General features: G+C 42.0%; 1 long non-coding RNA gene across 1 annotated transcript; it reads left to right on the top strand.

Annotated features, from left to right (window-relative positions):
• The first annotated feature begins 8,059 nt into the window (after nt 1-8,059).
• LOC138516011 (uncharacterized) lies at nt 8,060-20,152 on the top strand. The gene is made up of 2 exons (XR_011282201.1): nt 8,060-8,881; nt 18,491-20,152. It is a non-coding gene; the product is annotated as an uncharacterized lncRNA (long non-coding RNA).
• The last annotated feature ends 861 nt before the right edge of the window (nt 20,153-21,013 follow it).

Raw genomic sequence — 21,013 nt, 5'->3', positions numbered from 1 at the left:
ATAGACAGGCAGGGTCAGGCAATTACTGACCATCACGCGCACCTAACTTCCATTACACTTCCCCACACGGATAAAAGGCAGAGCACAAGAGCACACTCTGAGCAAGGCAAAGCATAGGATGAAGCAGCATTTCCAAGATGGCAGATTAACTCGAGGCGCAAGACGGCAAAACAGAAGGAGATCGCAACAAGGAATGTGCCCTCGACCTTTTTGACAAGGAACCGTTACTTTCAAGAAACCTTGAGAATAAAAAGCATAAGACCAGAAAACCAGGCTGAAGAATCCTGCATTGTGTGTCTTAGGTACCTGGGGCCCTCACACGTTTATAATCTTGGTGGGAGAACCGCCTGCTGTGGTGGTACCGTCCTCAGCTCCTACAACAAAGCAGCGCCAGTGAGATCAACACAGCCAGTGATTTGGGGAGGCCGATACCAGACTGGTCTGTTTTGAAGCCAAGTTTGCAAGCAGCAACATTGTATGGTGAGCGATGAAGCAAACAGTGTATGAAACACGTTTGATAACCAACGCAAGTAAAATTGAACAACAGATGAGTGATTGAATTTTGAAACCAAGATACAATACCTTTGACAGAGTGGTCCAGGACAACATGTGTGCTCATTCGAAGGTCTCTGTAAGGTATACAACTGAGAGTTCACAAAGGTGAAAGAGTGGCAAATAGCTCTGCATCAAAGTAATAGGGCAACTGGTCAAGCAAAATCCTGTGCACAATCAAAAGTCTTTGATGTTGATACTGCCAAGAAAGTTGATGACAAAGTAGAATAAAGTTGGACTGAGCCCGAACGATGGAGATCAATTGAAAGCTTTGGGTTATAGCAAGTTTGTGTTAGAGTGAAATAAATTGGTCTGAGCCTGGTTGAGGGAGATTGATTGAACATTGTGTTATAGAGGATCTGAGCCCGGCTGAGGGGGATCCGAAGTGAATAGTGATTTACCTAAGGAATTGAGTGTTTGTGAAATCCTGAGAGGAAAAGAAGGTATTGTTTGTTTGTCGCATCAGGCCCTCTGAAAGAAGAGACTTTGAAAGACAAAGAGGCATGGGCACAGAAGACCCTGATGCTAATGTTTGAACTGCACCCTCGTGCTAGAGAAGCCAGAAACTGTGCTAAGCTTGAATGAGCCACCTTGTCCCGTGCAGAAAAAAATAATTTCTTGGAGACTTCTTTCTTTTACATAAATGTTTCCCACACTATTTGTATTCAAGGTAAGGATTGGCAATAGGGTAATAGTATAGGCTCTTTTATTTTAACAAGACACCACTAGGACTACGTTATTATTATTTGATGGTCATAGCTTTCTCCCATCTTTAGATTTAGGATTAGATAGGTGTTTTTTTTAATTTTTTTTATTGGTTTGTTCAACCTTTAAAAAGAAACACAACAAATAACACATCATCATCTTCCCTCGCTCCCTCCCACCTTCCTTTTCCATTTGACAGGTCCAATTTTTTTTTTTCACTCGCTAGTCCATTGATCGTAGCCTTGGACAGCAGACTTTCACCTTTAGCTTCCTGGTTAATTTACTTCCGTGTCGTCTAACCATGTTTTTATCACTCTGAGAAAGTTTATCAAAGCAAACAATACTGCTCTGTTAGACCCTTCAAAGAGGACTTTCCACTACTCTTCAACACTCTGAGGCAAATGGACGTTAATCACTGGGCCAAAGTTGAATCCTCTCTGATGCTGAAATTCCGGACATGCCATGATCAGATGTTTTAAAGTTTCATTAGCATTTTTGCAGAAGCGGCAATTGAGATCACGTTCGGCATGCTTCGCCCAAGCACCTAGACTTTCTTTCGTTGGGAATATGTTTAGTCTAAAGCGCATGTATAGGGCTCTGGCATGCTGATTTGATAGGCGAGATAGGTAAGTGTGGCAGCGGCCATAAGCTTTTGCTTCTCCTGGAACTTCTCTCATCACTTTGGATTTTAATCTTGAATCACAGGTCTTAATCCAGTCTAGTCTCCAGATCTTCCTCTTTGCCATGTCTGGGTTTTCTATTAGGATCTGGAGAGTGATGTCGTATTCTTTTAGCACCTCATGACAAAGGCAGTTCCATTTAGAAAGGATGGTATATGCTTTGTCCGTGTCAGGTTTGTGCAAGATATACGAAATTGGGCCGCTGGAGCCTGCATCATGGTTTTTCGGAACAAGCACAACAGGGTCCATGAGACTCTTGCGTGAATTGAGATGAAGCCCAATTCGTACCGTATGCCGACAGTTGAGCTGCCTTTCGGAAGCTGTAACACTCGGGTCCAGAAGATGGTTTCAAGCGAACTCCACAGATCACTCGTGCACCCAAAAGCGTTTTCTCCGCCATAAATTAGGGCAGGGACGACTTTTTGCTGGAAGAACATGATGGTTGGTTTTAGTGAGAATTTGCCAAATTTGTTATTAATCAGCGAGGCTTGACACGCTAACTGCCGACACTTGCTTTTTGCCACTTCAGCCCAAGGTGCATCGTTCCTACTTGCGCTGATCCTCATGCCTAGGTATGTGGTGTTTTTTACAACCTGAATTTGTTCCTTTGCAAGGTACCAGTTCAACTTCTTGCTTTTTCCACTGGGACCAGATATTCTCTCCAAAATTATAATGTTGCATTTTTGTTTGTTGATGTGGAGCCCGTTAGATGAAATGTAGGCATCCAAGAGGTTCAATTTGCGCTGCAGTCCTATTGGGGTCTGATCTGCCAGAATGATGTCGTCTGCGTAGACTAGATAATCAAACGGAGAGCCGTGGATTTTAGGCGGAAACGTGGTTACGCCGTGGAATGCTTCGTTTACATCGGAGATGAACAAGTTGAAGGTGATTGCTGCCAAGGGGCAGGCTTGTTTCACACCCCTATATGTGTTAATACGGGCGGACAGCGTGCCCTTTCTGTCTAGTCGAATCATGATGGAGGTGTCCGTGTGTAATTCACAAATTGCGTCCCCTAAACTAGGAGGACAATTCCACTTGGTCAATTTTTTCCACAGCAACTCCCTGTTGATATTGTCAAACGCGTGGGATAGGTCTATCAGTGCCAAGTAGATCTTAGAATTTGTTCTAATTGCTTCCATCTTTACCAAATTTAGCAGGAGCAGGTTTAAGCTGCAACCAACCCCTCTTACAAACTCTGTTTGTCTTGTGTCGACGTGTTTGGACTCTTCAGCCCATTTTCGGAGTTTTTGTTGGAGGAGAGTAGCGTAGATCTTCCCCAGGACGTCGAGGAGCGCTATTGGTCTGTAATTTTTTGGGTTGGTTTGGTCCCCTTTTTTATAAATTGGGACCACCACAGCGCTTTTCCATGACGTAGGGGTGGAGCGGTTCTGAACAATTCTGCTGTATAGGATGACACAGAAATCTGCCCATAGTTCCGGGTTACGCTTGATCGTATAGTTCGTCAAACCATCGGGCCCTGGGGCTCTGGATTCATGCATGTTTTTAATTGTGAGTAGGATGTCTTCCCTCTCAAACACGAGTTCCCATTGGTTTACGGCATTAGGTTCACAGTCTGTATTTCCTGCGTCTTTGGCAAATAGGGCCGTGTAGAACTCTGCCCATGCTTTTTCTGAGACTGTGTTTGCCTGTAAGGCGTGTTGAGGTGCCAGACTGTTTTTTATCAGCTTCCAATATTCTGCTGAATTCTTTCCTTCCATCTTGGTCAACATGTCCTCTGAATCGTTTTGGAGCATTGTGGCCGCATGTGTTTTAATCCAGTTTTTGTATTTTCGCTTGATTGCCCTTTTGCTCTCTCTCATGGTTTTGTTGTTTTGGCCTTTTAGATTCCTTAATTCCTGCCTCATCGCTCTTTTTCGTTGGAGAACCAACACGTCGAATTAATGTTTTGGCCGTAACTCTACATGCTTCAGAGTATGCTTGCGTTCTTCGTATTGGGTCAGGAGGTGTTGGTATTCCAGGCCCACTGTATTCATCTCAAAGATAGATTTAATGACTGAAACTTCTTTGTCCAGAAGATTTAGGCGAATCCTACTGGAGCCTGTGTTTACCTCATACAACCAATTCTCCTGAACGCAAGAGTTGGTGTTGTTAATTGTGAGTTGTACCATGTCGTGGTCACTGTGAGACATTTTGAGAACTTCGAGATGCAGTACTCTCTTGTGGATGTTTTCGTAAACAAATATATAGTCAAGGACCGAGTTTTGATCAAGCCGTCTCCACGTTGGCTTGGCGGGAATATCACCCCTGGCGTTACCATTTAGCATCGACAACCCACAGAGATCCATTTCCAAACACCATTTGGACGCAGTGTGGTTTAGTTGGCTTTTCTTACTTCCAACAGGTGCTGTGTTCGGAGAGCATACGATGTTCAGGTCACTGTATACAATCAAGTCCAGCGGGTGTTCATTTTCGAGTAAAGTGTCAATCACCGGTGTCACTTGATCGATAAATGTCATTGCATCTTTCGATGAGTGGTTCCAGTATACATTGATGATGTATAGGGACGAATCATTGGCCTTATTATTCGACTGGACTCCAATTGTGGATACCTGAATAAATGGCGTTAAATTGATAGATTTCAGTATCCTGAGTCCTGATGTCTTTCTAACGGCGAGCAGCAATCCAGCCATAGGTCTGCCCTTTTGTTGCTTAATCGCTGGATTAATTGCTATTTCGAACCCTTCTAAGAGTGGGACTTCACTTAGCCAAGTTTCCTGTAAACACAGAAGATCGAGCTTGATCGCCCACGATGATTCAAACAAGTGAGAGAATCCTCTAGTGTTCCAAGATCCCATGGTACAGGTGCTTACAGCCTCTGCTGCCTGGCGCTAATTATTTGGGACCATATTTAGAGTTGCAGCCAACCACGTCCAGTCGTCGTCTTTGTAGGTCGTATTGTTTGTTGGTATATCGTCGTCCATCGTGCTAGGAGAGTTTTCCATTCCTTTGACTGTTATCCTTATTAATTCCCCCATGTAAGGTGGCACCGTGGGGGCAGCGGTGGAAGAGTTTGTGGGTGGCGGGGCCTGTGTCACCGCTGCAGATGCTCCTGGGTCTTTTTCTTGTGACCTCGATCGACTCACTGCACGTTTAGATCTGTTGTAGGAGTTGGCCTTGGGCACATTGGACTGCAAACTTTCTTCTGCTTTTGAGATGTCATACCCCAATGACATCAGCACTGGACCGGCGTCAAGCAGTGCGTCGGCTATGAGTTTGGACTGCAAATGCAGTATCACAGCATCGTTTTTCTTTTCATTGCAAAATTCGAAAATCTTCAGATCTTCAGATTCGATTGTTCTTAAGCTTGGGATCAAGTGACACAGCCACAAGACGTTGTGGCGGTTTAGAATTAAGTCGTCCGAGGATTCGATTTGTTCTAAGATAAGCCGATGTAAGGCTTGAGACAGATTGCTTTGTTGGTTACTCTCTTTCGTCTTTAAGGTTTGGCGGTTTGAGGTATTACTGTTCTGCATGTCTGATTGAGTGTTTATTTGACTAGATAAGGTTCGGGATTCACTGTTGACTTGATTATGCTCTCTTGGTGAGCTGTTACGGGCTGTGAGCGCTGTCCGCTCCTTGGTGTGCAGCTTGTTAGTGCACGTCAGATCGACTATAGCTGCTTTTTGACTTGGCGAGACCCGGGAGGAACTGAACTTCGCTGCTAGCAGTGTTCTTTTGGCAGTCAGAGTCAGAAATTGTGGCTCCTGTGTGACTTTGCTGTTTGAGTCAAGGGCGTTGGTTGGATCAATTGGCAGGATCTTACTGCTTTCTTCGGGTGACTTTTGCCATTGTTCCCCTCATTTAAGGCTTTCAACGAGGAAATGTTTGGCCGCACGCCGGAGCCTGAGACTGGATTGCACTCAGCCTGTGCGTCATGGGAAGAAATGCCTGAGGGCGACAGAGGAATAGCCAGTGCAGGAGCCGGAATCGGAACAGTGAGAATCTCTTCTTCCTCGTCGTATACAGATACGTTCATCAGGTCGTCAGAGACGTCACTGATACAGATGTGGGGCCCCTCTGGCTCAGTTACCACAGCCTTGGCGGATTTTGCGGTCATCCTTTTTTCAAAGAATTTATCCTTGGAGATAGGACCGTTGACGGTTACATTCACAGTTTTAATGTTGCGCAGGAATTTTCGAGAGTCGTTACTGCGTGTCACTTTCCTGGACGGTAATTTTTTTATTTGTTTTTATTGCAGGACCACTTGGAACTTGGTCTTTGAGTGTGTCCCCCTTTAGGGTGTCTGCCGAGTCTTTGAATATATCAAATAGCGCTGGCGAGACACCTAGAACGGCCTCTTTTGGTGGTGGCGGTTCATTAGCCAACTGTTCCTGGTTGGTGGTTATCTTTGAAGTCGAGGCCGTTTGTGGGTTTTGTAAGGCCAGGTTAGCGACATTCTGTGACTCCTTTACAGCCGTAGCGAACCCAGTGCTGAGCTGAGTTGCTTCCACACTTGTTCGGTCTTGAGATTTTTGCGAGTCGACACATCCATCATTTGCTGTGTTTGCACGGGGTAGGCCAGGGTCAAAGTGGGAAGTTGCATTGTTAGTCCTCTCAGTCAGAGAAGGGGCGACTGCCTGGGCCACTAAGGCGTCCGCACCTTTTGATGGCGCACCAGTGCCTCTGAGCAGCCTTACTTCGTTCTCGATGTTGTTACATACTAGAGTCGATGCAGGGCATTTACAGGTCCGGACCTTAATAGGAGATAATGGGCCTCATTACGACCCAGGCGGTAAGTTACCGCCTGGGTCGTACCTTTACCACCATGGCGTAAACTACGTTTACGCCATGGTGGTTGGCGGACTTACCGCCCCATTCCGAGGTTGGCGGGGCGGTAAGTCCCCAATCCCCATTTACCCTTCCCCATTCCCATTTTTGCCCCATAGGGCATAATGGGAGTGGGGAAGGCGTTAATTACGCCACCGTAAATTACGGTGGCGTAATTAACATCAAGGTCCCTTAGCGCCATGGATTTTAACACCTGCTAAAAGAAGGTGTTAAAACCTCCATGGCGCTAAGGGACCTCGGAATCAGGCGGTAAGGGTCGGCGCTGTTTACGCCGCCGTAAACCCCTTACCGCCTGAGTCGTAATGAGGCCCAATGAGATTTGGCACTCTACGCCGTTGACTACAGCCGCTGCAGCAGCATGCTCCCTTTTATGTTCAAAAGGTTCAGCGCTTCTTTTGCTACTTCCGCCAACAGTTTTTTGTCCGTGTTTGCATTTTTGGCATGATTTGTCATGGCTTCAAAGGCCCAGTCCGCCTTCTTGTGCATCTTCTGGAGTACATCCTTACAGTTCGAACTCTTGTTTTCTATACTCCGGAGTTTGCTGGACATCGCTACTACTGCAGACGAGAGCTCTTTGATGTTCTCGTTAAGGTGCTCATACAGTTTTATAAAAGAGGCGATGGATATAGACATGGAAGACAGTATCAGCGCCTGTAGATCTTTCGTTTGTTGGACAGATCCCAAGGCTCCCGATCCAGTGCCCCCAGTCCGAGTTCCTCTTCTTCTACAGTCCACAGGGCCTCTGATCCTCGGGAATGGGCGTTCCATCAATGAGGAATCAGAAGAAACTGGATCGGAGTTGGAGTCGCTGGTTGATGAACGCGCATCAAAGGTACCTTGTTCTCGTTGTAAACATTCAGGTGGAGAGGTCACAGGATTTTTTAAACTGGAGGAGGCCATTTTAACCTTTTTGTTCTGTGAACAACTGATGCTAGGGGAGATGCTCCCGTCAATTCTCCTGCGTTTGTTTAAGTTTTTTGCCCTGGAGGGAAGGGGCAGTGGTTGCTTGGGGGGAATCCCATATTCTCCATCAGATTCTCCCTTTTCCAGAACCCGCACTCCCAATATGGCTGTCCACAATTTGGTGTACTTTTGTTAGTTCTTTCTTTATTAATGCTAGTGAGGTCTGCCAGTAGTTTATTGATAACCTCTATTGAATTTCTTCTCACGAGGCCAGAGGATGTCTCAGCGATGCCAGAGTTGTTCATCGCTAGTTGCGACCAGTGGCCATCTTGGAAACTCTCTCTGCCACTTTCCACGCTTGCCTGTGGGGGACGGAACTGTAAGGATATTTGGCATGTTACAGCACAAGTAGCATTACAGCACTACTGCACAAGTAGCATTACAGCACTACTGCACAAGTAGCATTTTTTTTTTTGCAGCACCACCACAAGGGTGCGGTGCATTGCTATATGGGTTAGCAGATTAACAAGGAAAGACAGGCTATTCAGTCAAAAAACGATTTTAATATATAAGATGCAAAGCTATTTTACAGTTAAAAGCACACGTGTTCATTTAAAAATGCACACTATTTTTCACCTGAAATGCCTATATTGCTAGAGACACATTTGAAAATTAACAGCTAACATATTAACAATTAACCTGACTAATAAAACCTTATTTTAATATAACCCACTAATAAAATGTGTTCTCTACTGCAGAATTAGGCATACTTTGAAAACCATTTAAATGAGTGTGCAGATTTTTCTCTTCTCTGCCTGATTATCCGTGTTGTTGTGCACAGTAACGGCAGGAAGGAGGAAGTCAGATTTGCAACAATTGCAAATGTATAAGCGAAGCTATTGTTGAAAAGTAGGAGGATGAGAGATGATGGATTTCATTGGAACACGTCATAAAGAGGGCTGAGAGGAAAGTTTTAGTGGGCAGTAGCAGGGAAAAAGACAGGGAGACATCTTTCTGCACTACTGGGGAGAAGACCTGGCTGTGGGGGTGTCCTGCTGCAGTCGAGACTGGGGAAAGCTGAAAGAATTACCTTTCCACTGGCAGAGGCAGTCCTATCTGAAAAAGCTGAGAATTCCAGGCAATGACCCCGGCTTGAGAAGGCAAGCGTTCCTTTTTATTGGAGTTACGCCAAGAGAGCCACATTCACAGAGAGAAGAATCTGAACAGATAAGGTAATTACCTAACTGGGGGAGCTGTGTGTGTGCACGAAAGTATGCAGTGCAGTTTAGAAAAATGAAAGTCCCGTGCGTGTCTTTATCAAGTGCTAATGTTGCAATTTAAGTTCTGTTCTCCGCCACTATAATTGCAGTGTGTCATTGAAAATGCTTTGATTGTTCCCTTTTATTGCTGTAAAAAATGAGATCATGCCTAAATGTAAATTTTATAATACAGAAAATATTTGAAAACAGACGGGTGGTTTATTTTCTATTTACCATTACAATGCCAATGATGTGGGGAGATTTTTAAACAGTGCAATGGTCATTTTAAGACAGATGTGTGTATGTCAGAATCAGTATGAATAATTGTGAATGACTGTAGTATAACTTGTTGGAGGTACATGAGCCAACGGGAAGAGAGACTCTCTGAACATAGCTCCCTACCGTATATAAGGTAGTGGAAATTACCACAAGACTACCACATATAGCTCTCTGTCGTAAATAAGTCAGTGAGTTTGCCCATGGTGGCGCACCAACACTATCCCTGGAAATTGTGGTTTCCCTAGAATGCAGGTCTGAGGTCTCTCTAGTGATCACACGAAAAATCTAAGCGAAGATAAGGGATTCTGGACATTGGGGCCACAAATAAAACAAGGGAATTATGCTCACCAAAATACCACCAACCACGTATACCAAATATGCAGGTCTGGGTGCTGAAATAATGCATGTCCATTGTATTATTGTTGCACATGGCCAAATCTGAATACAAAGAGTGATTATTGCTAAGTTATTTCTCGGCGGTAATAAAATACCGTCAGGCCCCAAATCTCCACAAAATACCCTACATATTTATGGTGCGTTGGCCGGGAAAGTGATCATAGAGTACCTACTGGGCGTGGCAAGCGTGTCTCACACTGCCATTTGCACATTAAAGGGAACCCATTTTATAATAGCAGTGTGCCACTAAAAACGAATTTCAGAATGTCACAAAGGGAAACCACATTCTCAGATCTAGTGCAATATTTAGAGGCAAAGTTATTTGCACATGGGAATTGGTCTTCGAACAGTACCTTAGAATGGAGTAACCGCATTCAGGGTGAGGTGCAGAAAGAAAAACTAGACAATATTTTTGCAGAAGGCAGCATAATTCAGGTCTGCCTTACGAGATTATTGAATGCAGCCGATAAAAGTGCAGAGAAAGACTGTTTAATACGTCTATGCGGCAAAATATGGTTTATTTTAAACAAGTCACTGCGAATGCAAGAGAATGATACTCAGCTAATTAACAGGTTAAAGACTGAAATAGATGGGGCAAGTAAAAATCAGGAAATGTTGAGAGCAGAATTGGATGTATGCCAAAAAGACATGCAATTAAAATGCAGAGACTTTGATACTCAGTTATCCAAAAGCAAGAAACAATTTGAAGATAGTGAGCAAGAATTGACACACTTAAAAGCCTTAGTGGATCACATTAGGCAGGATAAAGATGAGGTTGTTTCAGAAATGCAGATTTTACAAAAAGAACATTGTGAAAAAGAAGGTGATCTCCAGAGTGTAGAACAAGAAATGATTAAAATGATTCAAGAAAGAGACAAAAGAAATAAAGAGTTCAATGAATGCCAAATTCAAATGTGTGACATGCAGGAGGCAATTAATAAAATGAGTGATGAAAATAATTATTTGCATGATGAAGCCAACAGACTCCTTAAAAAGTGTAAGGACTTAGAACAGCAAATGTGCATTCCCAGGTCACAGGAGAGGCGGCAGGGTACCACATTCAATGGAGTGGAGGTGAATTCTAGCTCTGCCCAAAGAGCTAGTGCCCCAGTGACTGGGCCGGTGACTGAACTTGGTTGCAGCGCCCTTGGGGGATTTGATACTCCCATTGGGGGCAGCCACCAATCTCATACACCTGAAAACAGGATTGAATCACAAAATAGTGCAATTCCATGCATTGCAACAAGTAGCCCCATAAAAATAATGAAATCCATTAAAGCCCTGATCAAACCATTTAAAAAGGGAGGTGAATGCTGCATTGAGGATCACTTAGAAGCGGTGCATGACATTTTTAAAGCGCTCCAGATACCTAAGGAACAGTACAGACAATATTTTCATTTAACTTTAGATGCCCCGACGGCCAGCATCATAAGGGGATTAAATGAACAGCAGAATATGACATGGCTGGAGTTTGAAAAAGAAATTAGGCGTCATTTTTCTCCTTTTCAGTCATTGCAAGAGGCAAAGAAAGTTGCGTACACTATTACTGCTGGACCTAATACATCACCTCGCCAATTTTTACAAGACTTAAAAAGAGCATTCTCTCGCTTTGATGTATCTTTTGACTCAAATTCCAATGAGTTTAAAACCGCATACTTCTATGGGCTACAGAAAGACATCATATCCCAATTGGTCCGTGAATTTGACCGTGACAAGTCCCTTGAATGGATTGTACATCAAAGCACCAAGCTATATGAGGTACTCTATTGTCAGGGTAGAGAAAGTGATAAAATGAAAGATACTAGGCCTAAATCTAAAGAACCCTCAGCCACAGTAATGGAAATCAGGTCAGCCAAAATGTCCCTTGAGTCTGCTCAAAGCCAAGGTAAAAATAATGTGACACCTGAACAAAGGGGTAATCAACAAAGATCGCCATTGCCTGTACCAATGTTCCAATCACATGATCCTAGTAATAGAGAGAGCTACATCAGCCCTAGATATTTAGGAGATAGACCCCGGGTAAGATACCGGTCTGATATGGCAGGTATGAACAATAACCAGAGACAAAATCAAGATCAAAGAAATGATGGTCCCTACCAGTCATTGGGGACACAGAGCAGATTTGATCCCAGCACCATGATATATGGTAATCAGGATAGGCCCCGATATGTGGATCGATTTACTGATAATGGAAATCAATATAGGGGCCAGTACCCACAATCTGAGAAACAGGACATGAAGCAAAACGTGAACTACAGTCCACGCCAGTACAATGATTCCCCACCAGGGGACTATAATCAAAGGATGGGTGCAACCCGCTCCCCTCCACAAATGAATCAAGAGTTCAGAAACCATCCCAACCGGTATCAATCACCTGAGAGGTATCAGAATAGATCCAATCAGGGGGAAAACAACCAATATCGACCTAGGCCACAGAAAGAGGATCCTAGAGAGGTGGAAAGGTTCCAATGCCTTGAGGCCCAAGTGAAAATGTTAGCTGAGCAAATAGGAAAGCTCTATACAGCGCAAAAACAACCTTCCAAAGAGGGGGCTGATGGCCATAGCAATGACCGGGGGGCTTCCGAAAAGTGACTAAGTACTCATGATAACTGCAGTGCCAAAATGACAGATTGCTCTGATATAACTTTGCATAACGACTCTGAGATGACTAATGGATTAAAAATGAAAGTACCAGTAAATGAAATTGTGACAGAAAGTGCAAATACTTCTAAAAAAGAGGTACGGTTTAACTTAGAGCTAAATAAAACAGTAAAGATTTGCACAAATGAAAAAGAAACATTAGGAATTCCAAAAGAACAAAGGGACAGATTTAAGAAAAATGACTCATGCATGGGGAATACCAGTGAACAGGGAGTAAGTGGGGATGCCATAGCTCCTTCCCTGGGCAAGCAAAACAATTACCAAACACAGACAGAAAAAGGAAATACTCACAAGGAGGGTACAAGTCAATCACCTGAAAAATTCTTTGAGCCACATATTTTTGAAGAGGCTGAAAGGGCTGGTATTACACTAAATGATCACAAATGCACAGAATTAAAAAATGACAAATTGCTGAATGATGTTGTGACACATGTTCAGTTGGAAGGTTGTAATGTGGTCTCTGATGTTACCCAGATGGATGGGCGAACGGTGGCCACACTCCAAAAAACCTCTGAACATGGAGAAATGAATAAAATATCTCGCACAGAAATGGGTAAAAAGGAGGGAAAATGTCTTTTCATTTACCAATGTGCTTAGCCAAAAGTGAAAAAGGCCTGAGAAAGGTGAGCCCTGAAATCAGTAAGAATTCACATTTCTTATGTGTATTAGAGGAAGTTGAGGACAGATATTATGCACCCATCACTGTAGAAGAAAAATGCCACACCTTTGCTATGATTGACACTGGCGCACAGGCCACAATTATGTCCAAGGAGCTGGTAAAGAGTATCAATGAAGGGAGGCCTCCACAGAGTCAGATCACAGTGAAGGCAAATCAAGGCCCAGTGCATAACTTTAATGGGGAGGAGGTGCCCATCATAGGTGTAACTGAGGTTGACATAAAAATAGGAAAGCACAGAATGAAACAAGAGGTATTGATCACATCTATTTGTGAAATTCCATTTCTGATGGGGACAGATTGCCTGAAAAGATTGTCTCCTCTCATAGATGGGGTGAATGGAGTGCTGTGGTCCTTAACCAAAAAACCATTGAGGCCTAAGAAACTAAAATCACAAAACAGCAATATAAAAGAATGTCACACCGTTGCCAAAACAAAGGATGCTGTGGAGGTATATCTACAGAATAGCTGCATACCTAGTGTCACTGTTATATTAAGGTGTCAAGACAAAGATCAGAGCGACAATGAAAAACTACCTGTACAAATATACTTGGACCCAAGGAAAGATTGGCAGACTGCCATAGACGAACACACATTACGTTTCTATTTAAAAGAGAATACATGCAAACAGAATATTGTTCCTAAAACAGATTCAGAAAAACACATTACCACTCTGGCAGAGATACACATGGAAGATGAGCAACCATGGGTTCACGCTGGTATAAATGATTATCTTAAAACAATAAAAGCCACTTTAGCGCTTGAACATGAAAGGAGTTTCATTAATGAGAAATTGTTGCAAAAAATTATGGAGAGGGAAGAAATCCCGAAATTTAGGATTAAAAACCAATATGTTTCTGGGTTGGACAGTCCAAACTTTGAAAACCGAATTACAGGCAGATGCATGCTTAAAATTAGCATTGGGCAGAAAGCAATTTACCATAATGTATGGATAGTGAGTGGAGCACAAAATGAATTTTACATGGGCAATGACATCATGCACAGAATGTGTATGGTGTTAGATTTCCTTAATCAAAAAATATGGTCGCGCCTAGGTGGGCCGGCGCCTGAATTTGAAGACAAAAGAAGGGCTTATCATTGTGCACAACTAGTTCCTTATGCAGTCGAATTACAGATGAGGAAAAATACTATTATTCCTGCATTTACAAAACAGTTTGCAATAACACTGAAATGCAAAAATGGACAGCAGATGAAAGGCTCTGATGCATTTGTATGCCTGAATGAATCCATAAAACAGCAAGGCCTGGATTATGAATACATTCCATTGGTAGACATTGGTGAGGGATCTGTAAAAATCATGGTGAATAATAAAGGTTGTCAGGATATTCATTTAGAGGAAAACTCCCCATTAGGAATGGCCATACAAAAATCACATTATACGGCAGATTTAAATAACATGGTGATTGGGAATATTCCTGAAAAATATGTAGATGCCAAGGGCGAGTTGCCAGAACACCTGGACTCTCAGCCCAAAGGAATGTTTAAAATTCATTCTGTGTATCCTTATGATTCAAATGAGACAGTGTGCTGCCATCAAGAGGATTGCATAATATTTAATTTAAATGAAAATGAAACAGGAAATCAGCCCATTGAAGTGGAAGCTGATATGCCAAAATATTTGAAAGTGGCAGCTCTACAAAAAGACACAGCCACACAGTTAGAGGAAAGCGCTGAGATTCCTTTACCAGAAGAGTTTCCAGAATTTTCCAGAATGGTAGAAGAGCAGATCTCCTTAGCGGATGCATGTAACAGCGATGAGGATCGACGCACTCTGAGGGAAATATTTATGGAGTTCAAGGATGTATTTGCAAAAGATGCTTATGATTGTGGTTTAACTGATTTACATGTGGCCACACTACCAGAAGGTTGTAGCAGAAATCCAGTGTTTGTACGCCAGTATAGACTACCGCTGGCATGTTTAGAATCATTGGCAGAGATTATTAAAAATTTGGAATCACGGGGAATAATTAGGCCCATTCATAGCACATCCAATACGCCTATTTTAGGTGTGTTAAAGCCAAATGGTCAATGGCGGCTGTGTGCAGACTTAAGAGAGTTAAATAAAAGAGTACCAGTATCTAGATGGCCACTACCATTCATTGATCAGGGCCTAGCTCAGATACATGGTTCAAATGTATTTACCACGTTAGATCTCACATCTGGATATTGGTGTGTGCCATTGGCAGAGGAGATACAACACCTATTTTCCTTTACATTTGACAGGACTCAATATGCCTGGCTTAGAGCTCCGGTCGGGTACATCAATAGTGGGAGTGAATTTGGCATATTTTTGAGAAAGGCCATGCCGGATGCAGCGGAAAGAGGGACAATAGTTTATGTGGATGATGTCTTGATAAAAAATGAAAACCTTAAAAGCCATTTTGATGAAATAAGACATGTGCTTGGCCAATTGCAGAAAGCAGGCGCCAAAGTATCTTTGCAAAAAGCACAATGGTGCAAGAAAAAAGTGAACTTTCTAGGGCATGAAGTGACTGAACATGGGCTAAATCCACAAAGGAAGAAAATAGAGGCCATACAAAGATTAAAAGATCCTAAAAATGTGAAAGGAGTAAAAAGTTTATTAGGGATGACAGGCTATAACAGAAAGTTCATTGAGAATTATGCAGAAATCACTCAACCATTGACTAAACTGCTTAAACTAAATACTCCCTGGAGATGGGAAAGAGAGCAATCTGATGCAGTGGCTAGATTGAAGGAATGTCTTGTAAAGGCACCATGTTTAGCATACCCCATAAAGGATAGGGATTTCTTTATAGAAATAGGCTTTTCTGAACATTGTATGTCAGCAGTGTTATCACAAAAACACGATTTGAATCACAAAACCATTGCATATGCAAGTAAGGCATTTTCCCAAGTTGAAATGAAATTTAATGAATGTGAGAAGGCCCTATTAACCACTGTGTGGGCGCTACAACATTTTCGCCCCATTGTTCAGGGAGAAAAGGTGATTATTGAAACAAATCATCAACCTTTGCAATTTTTAGAAAGTAAAAGAATTAGATCAGGCAATCTAGCGCAATCCAGAATCACTTCATGGACGCTGGCATTACAAGGTTTTCCCGTAGAAGTAAGATATGGACAAAATAAAAAGAGCCCAATTGCTCAAGGGTTAGCTGACTTACATGACTGTGCAGCTGAACAAATAACAAATGAAATGGATGTGGAAGCTAGTTTACAGGAATTTGAACAATCACCACACAAAGCTTTTGATGAAAAAACATGCAAGGATTTGCCAACTGTATACGTGGATGGTTGTGCTTTTCACATTGAAAATGACAGTAATAAACAATTAGTGGCAGGAATAGGAAATGTCTGGTTGAAATGTGAAGGCGTTCCTAGTATAGGGATGAGGATTGGAGATAGGAGCAGTCAGGTGGCGGAATTGGCAGCCATCTATAAAGCAATTGCTACTGCAGTTGATAAAAAGTTCAGTGAAATTGTCCTGGTGACTGATTCTGACTATGCACGGAATAGCTTTGTGGAGTATTTGCCTGGTTGGAAAGCAAGAGGCATGGTTACATACAACAAAAAGCCACTTAAACATGGAAAAATGATACAAGCCATAGACAAATTGGTGTCAGAAAATAATTTAACAATATACTGGAGAAAAATTCGTGGGCATTTAAAAACACCAGGAGAGGATAAGGAGGGAAATGATAAGGCAGACCATCTGGCTAAGATTGGGGCTGTGATGGGAGAATTGCTACCTATTGATTATTTAATGGGTGAAATACAAATTGATGCAGTCACACGGTCTAAAGCACCAAAGGAGGTAGATCAACCGGTGGTGCAGTGGAGTCATGACACGCCAGACCAAGATTTGATTGAGGCACAAAAGAATGATCAAATTTTGGGAATCTATTATAATCATTTGATGGATCCTGAACAAAATCCTTTAACAGAAAATGATTGTATGGGAAAAGAAGAGTTGAGGGTGTTATTAAAGAACAAAACACGAATTAGATTACAGGATGGACTCATGATTAGAGAGTCCATAACAGGGCAAATACAGTGGGTAGTACCCCTTTCATTCAGAGGACTAATGCTACACCATGCACATGATGCCATAACTGCAGGCCATAGAGGTTCACAAAAGACATTAGAAATACTAAAAGATTATGCTTACTGGCCACATATGTCCCAAGATGTGGAATTATATACTAGAGGATGTCTAGTATGCGCCCAATTTAAACCTGCTTCACCAATGCATAGAGCACCATTGATGAAAAGAGGCCTAACTCTCCCATGGTCAGATTTGCAAATAGACTATGTAGGTCCTTTAAAAAGGTCGAGCAGGGGACACCGCTATATTTTGAGTGTGGTATGTTTGATGTCAAAATGGATTGAGTGCATTCCCGCACCAGATTGTAGTGCGCAAACAGCAGCCACATTGCTGGTGAACCATGTGTTCTCAAGGTTTGGGTTGCCACAAAGAATTGAGTCAGACAGAGGAAGTCATTTCACAAGTACTCTAATGAGTAAGGTATGGCAAATACTAGGTGTGAAAAGGAAACTACATATCGCATATCGGGCGGCGTCTTCAGGTACAGTTGAAAGAAGCAATAGGTCTGTTGTGGACATTTTAAAGAAATTTGTGGCAGAAGCAGGTTCCAGCTGGGATTTGCGTTTACCATTGGTTTTGATGGCAATCAGGTCGACTCCTGCCAAAGCAACAGGTGTTAGCCCCCATGAGGTCTTAACAGGTAGGAAAATGGTGTTACCACAACACCTACTATACAGAACACATGAGCAAACTCTAGTGAGTGCATCCACAGTTCATGAATATATTGATGAAATGAGGAGGCATTTGCAACATGCATTTGCTTTTGTGCAGAGAAATCTGGAAAGAGCTGCTGACAGTGCTAAGTCATATTATGACAAAAAGACATCAGTAAAGGAATACAATGTAGGGGATCAGGTGTACAAGTTTCATTTTGGGAAAAGTAAACAGAAAAATTCTAAATTTCTGGCAGCCTGGCAGGGGCCATTCCGAATTATAGATAAAGTCTCTCCTGTAGTGTATAAAATTTTGAAAAATGAAGGTGAAACAGCAATAGAGCAGTTTGTCCATGTAAATCAAATCAAACCATGCCATCCCAGACATGAGATCAGGCAGCTTGAGCATGTGGAAACGGATAGAGTCCATTGAGAAAATAAATGGGTGTAATCAGGAGGCAGTGACAAAGAAGTTAAAAAAAAAAGTTGATTGTTATGATGGCACATAAACACTGTAATATATGTGAAAATATATAATATAAATAAATAAATAAATAAATATATAATATAAATAAATAAATAAATAAATGCACATATAACGGAAGCTCGTGGTTGGTGTACAGAGAGAAAGTGTATTAAATATTGAATGCTGTTTTATATGTGTTTGTTTTCTTTTAACTTGTGTTTAATTTCAGAAAAAAGAAAAAAAAAAAAAAGAAGTATTTTTACCAAGCATGTTTTATTTTTGGCAAAAAGGTGGAAATTAGTATTGTGCTATGTACTTAATCTGTTTATTTTCTATTTTGATTTAGACAATTAACATTATTTGATCGGAGGTTCCGGGATCAGAGGCCACGGGAGACGATGGAGTCCTGGAGTCCCCTGGATGAAGACCAAAAGATGCCTGCCTCCAGGTGGAGGTGAAGACAAAATAACCGGAATACCAAAAGAGATGAATACTGTGGATTCAAGATTGCCAAGATGAAAGAGTACTCGAATGAACCGAATAACATCGCTGGTCGGGACATACCAAAAGAGACAAAGCAAAAGTTCCGGCATATGAAGTTCCACGTATTTATTATTTTAATTATTTATTTTAACTTGTTATATTACTTATTTGTTTTAGTTAGTTGTTTTATTTCATTGTTTTTAATTGACTTGGAAAATTTAAACTTAAAGTAATGCCACTTCCACTGAGAAGGCAAATGTGGAACATTTTATGAACTGATGGACTCAGATGAAATGTTAATTGCAAATTTTCATTGATGCACATGAATATTCATTTTGTTGGATTGCTATATTGTAAAAATAAAAATAGAACAAGTTGTTTTTAGGAATTGGCTTGGATTATAGCCAAGTTCTAAAAACAAAAGGAGGGTATATGTAAGGATATTTGGCATGTTACAGCACAAGTAGCATTACAGCACTACTGCACAAGTAGCATTACAGCACTACTGCACAAGTAGCATTTTTTTTTTTGCAGCACCACCACAAGGGTGCGGTGCATTGCTATATGGGTTAGCAGATTAACAAGGAAAGACAGGCTATTCAGTCAAAAAACGATTTTAATATATAAGATGCAAAGCTATTTTACAGTTAAAAGCACACGTGTTCATTTAAAAATGCACACTATTTTTCACCTGAAATGCCTATATTGCTAGAGACACATTTGAAAATTAACAGCTAACATATTAACAATTAACCTGACTAATAAAACCTTATTTTAATATAACCCACTAATAAAATGTGTTCTCTACTGCAGAATTAGGCATACTTTGAAAACCATTTAAATGAGTGTGCAGATTTTTCTCTTCTCTGCCTGATTATCCGTGTTGTTGTGCACAGTAACGGCAGGAAGGAGGAAGTCAGATTTGCAACAATTGCAAATGTATAAGCGAAGCTATTGTTGAAAAGTAGGAGGATGAGAGATGATGGATTTCATTGGAACACGTCATAAAGAGGGCTGAGAGGAAAGTTTTAGTGGGCAGTAGCAGGGAAAAAGACAGGGAGACATCTTTCTGCACTACTGGGGAGAAGACCTGGCTGTGGGGGTGTCCTGCTGCAGTCGAGACTGGGGAAAGCTGAAAGAATTACCTTTCCACTGGCAGAGGCAGTCCTATCTGAAAAAGCTGAGAATTCCAGGCAATGACCCCGGCTTGAGAAGGCAAGCGTTCCTTTTTATTGGAGTTACGCCAAGAGAGCCACATTCACAGAGAGAAGAATCTGAACAGATAAGGTAATTACCTAACTGGGGGAGCTGTGTGTGTGCACGAAAGTATGCAGTGCAGTTTAGAAAAATGAAAGTCCCGTGCGTGTCTTTATCAAGTGCTAATGTTGCAATTTAAGTTCTGTTCTCCGCCACTATAATTGCAGTGTGTCATTGAAAATGCTTTGATTGTTCCCTTTTATTGCTGTAAAAAATGAGATCATGCCTAAATGTAAATTTTATAATACAGAAAATATTTGAAAACAGACGGGTGGTTTATTTTCTATTTACCATTACAATGCCAATGATGTGGGGAGATTTTTAAACAGTGCAATGGTCATTTTAAGACAGATGTGTGTATGTCAGAATCAGTATGAATAATTGTGAATGACTGTAGTATAACTTGTTGGAGGTACATGAGCCAACGGGAAGAGAGACTCTCTGAACATAGCTCCCTACCGTATATAAGGTAGTGGAAATTACCACAAGACTACCACATATAGCTCTCTGTCGTAAATAAGTCAGTGAGTTTGCCCATGGTGGCGCACCAACACTATCCCTGGAAATTGTGGTTTCCCTAGAATGCAGGTCTGAGGTCTCTCTAGTGATCACACGAAAAATCTAAGCGAAGATAAGGGATTCTGGACATTGGGGCCACAAATAAAACAAGGGAATTATGCTCACCAAAATACCACCAACCACGTATACCAAATATGCAGGTCTGGGTGCTGAAATAATGCATGTCCATTGTATTATTGTTGCACATGGCCAAATCTGAATACAAAGAGTGATTATTGCTAAGTTATTTCTCGGCGGTAATAAAATACCGTCAGGCCCCAAATCTCCACAAAATACCCTACAGAACACGGGGGCCTCGTCCTCACTAATGGAGCCACCGTCTTCTCCGCCGAGGAGGAATATAGCGCGGGAGTCGGCGGGCGCTTCTCCTAAGTTGACCATGGAATCAACAGCACTGTAAAAGCGGCTTCGAGATGACTCTAGTCCTGCACCTCTTGACAGTTCTGAGTTCAGGGCATTGTGAGTTGAGGCATCAGGTACCTCCTCCAAGCGTCGTACGGGAGTGCTAACGGGCTGCTCATCACGACTCACAGACACAGAGGGCTCTCGA

Source organism: Ambystoma mexicanum, chromosome 6q, assembly GCF_040938575.1.
Source record: "Ambystoma mexicanum isolate Mex_15411 chromosome 6q, UKY_AmexF1_1, whole genome shotgun sequence".
Taxonomy (NCBI): domain Eukaryota; kingdom Metazoa; phylum Chordata; class Amphibia; order Caudata; family Ambystomatidae; genus Ambystoma; species Ambystoma mexicanum.
This window is presented reverse-complemented; position numbering and strand designations above follow the sequence as displayed.